The following is a 3,672-nucleotide window of genomic DNA, read 5'->3' as shown; positions in this document are numbered from 1 at the left end:
GTGCTGGCCAGCTGGCAGGAGAAGTGACCGTGTTGCTGCCCAGACTTTGCAAAGGTTTGGAGTTCGGGCTTATCTTAACTTGCAATGCTGAATGTGTCAGGAATTAGAGACCAGAAATGTGCAAAATCTTGCTTTGAAAGTTTTTGAAAGACCCACAAGCAAAAAAGTCACTAGGAGACTTCTAAATCAAAACAGTGTATCTATCACATGCTATAGTCTCCCTTCTCTGATCCAATCCTTACAAATTATAATCAGGACATAAATGAATCCACAAATGAGTAAAGACAGGACTTCAAAGAAAAGCAAGAAGGGAAACCTTTGTTGGATCAGAAATGATGACTCCTAGAAGGAAAGAATGCAAATGGAAGCCGATGCAGAAGGCATTCGTCAGGAGTGTGCCGCAGAAGCTGGAAGACCCCCCAGGAATCACCAGTCAGGAGCAGTGGATGCTCAGCTGGGCAGGGTTCCTGATGGGACAATTAGCTGGGGGAGGCTGAGCAGCCAGGCAGTGACTGCTGCTGCAAAACTTCCCAAACCATAGGCAACAGTGGGAGTGTCTGCCACCAGATTATTGCAGTGGGCGCAGTAGTCTTGGTAGACACAGAGAAGTACAATGAAAAAATGTACAGAAGGAAGTGACAGGACTCAATAAACAAAGGAGAGCTAAGGTACCACCAAACTAATCCAAAAATTACTGAGAATAAAGAGAAAATAAAATATTAATTTGAAATGAAAATAAAAGCATGACAAAGTATGATAGGTGAAATGGTGGAGGATTGTGAAATGGAGGTTGGTGGGGAAGAATGTAGATAATGTTGTAAAACTGTGTTTAAGTCTGTATATAAAAATGCAGAAGTAGTTTACCTAAGGACAAAATGGTATTGTAGGAAGCTATAGAGGCTGGTCCTTCCACTGGAACAACCATTGAGCTATAAAGAGCAATTGCAATGAATTATTTGGAAACTCTGGAACCTGGTCAGGCATCTATGGGAGAATGCTTGAAAAAAGGAGAAGCTGGGCCTGGTGCGGTGGCTCATGCCTGTAATCCCAGCACTTTGGGAGGCCGAGGCGGGCCGATCACGAGGTCAGGAGATCGAGACCATCCTGGCTAATATGGTGAAACTCTGTCTCTACTAAAAATAAAAAAAAAATTAAAAAAAAAAAAATTAGCTGGGTGTGGTGGTGGGTGCCTGTAGTCCCAGCTACTCAGGAGGCTGAGGCAGGAGAATGGTGTGAACCCGGGAGGTGGAGCTTACAGTGAGTGGAGATTGCACCAGTGCACTCTAGCCTGGGTGACAGAGCAAGACTGTCTTAAAAAAAAAAAAAAAAGAGAGAGAGAGAAAAGAAAAAAGAAAGAGGAAAGAAAGAACGAGCAAAAGAGCGAAAGAGTGAGCTGCTGGTCCTTTGTGAGTGGTGGACGTGAGCCAGCTACCACCTCCATTTCTTAGTCTTGCTGTGCCTGTAAGGGCAGCAACCCACATTCCTGGAGCAGCTGGCTGATGTCAGAGTGAGCATCAGGGACCTTGTCCTCAAAAAATTTGACGTGGTACATTTTGGTCAGTCTGGTGGTGCCCTGAGGGATCAATACGGAGACTTGCCTTGGTTTTGATCCACTTGGCAGCAGTGGCTTCCTCCAGCAGCATCCACTGGAAGATTTAAAGAGACAGACCTTCCCCCTTGTTTGTAGCTAGATATTTGAGGAAATCTTTGGTAGTTCACTAACTGGTCACAGAGATAAAGGAAGAAGAACTTCAGTGACAAGAAATACACATTTTGCACAAGCAGTCTGAAAAAGTCAGAAACTGATGATCCAGCCTTTAACTAGAGAAAATCCACAGTCCCAGAGGAGGAGAAGCCCTTGATTTTAAGAGTTACCACATTATGATACTCAGAATATCCGGTTTTTAACAAAAAATTATAGAACATACAAAGAAATAGAATAATATGGGCCATTCACAGGAGAAAAAAACTTGGCATAAACTATGTCTGTGAAAGCTCAGACATTTGAATTACTAGTCAAAGACATTAAAGCAGCTGTCTTAAATATGCTCAGTGAACTAAAGGAAGTCGCTGACAAATAACTAAATAAAATAGGAAAATTACACATGAGCAAATTAGATTATTAATAGAGATAGAAATTATATATTTTTAAAAAACCAAAAAGAAACTGGAGGTGGAAAGTACATAACTGAAATAAAAAGTTCATTAAAAGAGTTCAACAGATTTGAGCAAGTGGAAGAAAGGATCAGCTAACTTGAAGACAACTGAAATTACCCTGTCTGAGGAACAGAAAAAAAAAAGCATGAAAGAAAATGAACAGAGCTTGAAGGAACTGTGAGATACCATCAAGGGTACCAACATATGCAACACAGGAGTCTCCAAAGGAGAAGAGAAAAGGAAAGAGGCAGAAAAATACAGTGTTCTCCCATTATCAGCCATTTTGTTTTCTGCACTTTCAGTTACCTTTGGGCAACCACAGTCCAATAATATTAAATGGAAAATTCCAGAAATAAACAATTCACAAGTTTTAAATTGTGTGTAGTTCTCAGTAGCATGATGAAATGTCATTCTGCCCTGCTCTGCCCACTCAGGACATGAATAATCCCTTTGTCCAGCATATCCATGCTGTATACACTATCAGCCCATTAATGTACAGGAAAAAAAACACACTGTATACCGAGTTTGGTACAATCTACAGTTTCAGATATTCACTGGGATTCTTGGAACGTATCCCCCACAGATAATGGGGGAACAGGAGACCACTGTATTTAAAGAAATAATGGCTGAAAACTTCCTGAATCTAATTAAAGAAATGAATCTACACATCCAAGGAGCTCAACGAATTCCGGGCAGGTTGTACTCCAAAAGATCTATGCCAAGACACATTACAGTTAGATTGTCAAGACATAGACAACGAGAGAATTTTGAAGGCAGGCAGAGAGAAGTGACTAATCACAATCAAGGCATCCTTAATAAAATTATCAGGTGATTTCTCAGTAGAAACTAAGGAGGCTCAAAGGCAGTGGGGTGACATATTTAAATGCCCTGGAAGGGGGAAAATACCTGTCAACCAAGAATTCTGTATGTGACAAATCTATCCTTCCAGAATGAAGCAATAACTAAGATATTCTCAGATAGACAAAAGTTGAGGGAATTCATTACCAGTAGATCTACCCTAAAAGAAATGTTAAAGAAATTATTTAGTCTTAAATGAAGAGACACTAGACAGTAACTCAAAACCATACAAAGAAATAAAGAACATAGGTAAATATACAAGTCAATAATATTGTACTTTTGGCTTGTAACTCTTTTTTTTCTATAAAATTTAAAAGTCAAATGCATAATACAATAAACACTGTTAATAGGCGCACACTGTATAAAGATGTAATCAGTGACAACAGCAATATAAAGGGTGAGGGATGGAGATGGATAAAAGCAGTGTTCGTGTACTATTGAAACTAAGTTGGAGCTGACTGTAGTGGCTTACACCTGTAATCCCAGCTGTTGGGAAGCTAAAGTGGGAGGATCGCGTGAGACCAGGAGTTCAAGTCCAGCCTGGGCAATATAGTGATACCCCATTTCCACAAAAAACAATTTAAAATTAGCTAAGTGTGGTGATGTGTGCCTGTAGTCCTAGTTACTTGGAAGGCTGAGGTGGAAAGATTGCTTGAG

The 3,672-nt window shown here is 40.4% G+C and overlaps 1 protein-coding gene across 1 annotated transcript in view; it reads right to left on the bottom strand.

The window, feature by feature from the left end:
* ZDHHC11 (zinc finger, DHHC-type containing 11) overlaps positions 1–3,672 on the bottom strand; it is a 60,908-nt gene that overhangs the window by 608 nt on the left and 56,628 nt on the right. The gene's annotated exons all lie outside the window — the stretch shown is intronic.

Source organism: Colobus angolensis, unplaced genomic scaffold, assembly GCF_000951035.1.
Source record: "Colobus angolensis palliatus isolate OR3802 unplaced genomic scaffold, Cang.pa_1.0 Scaffold358, whole genome shotgun sequence".
Lineage (NCBI taxonomy): Eukaryota > Metazoa > Chordata > Mammalia > Primates > Cercopithecidae > Colobus > Colobus angolensis.
The sequence above is the reverse complement of the archived record's forward strand: the minus strand, read 5'-3'. Positions and strand labels throughout refer to the sequence as shown.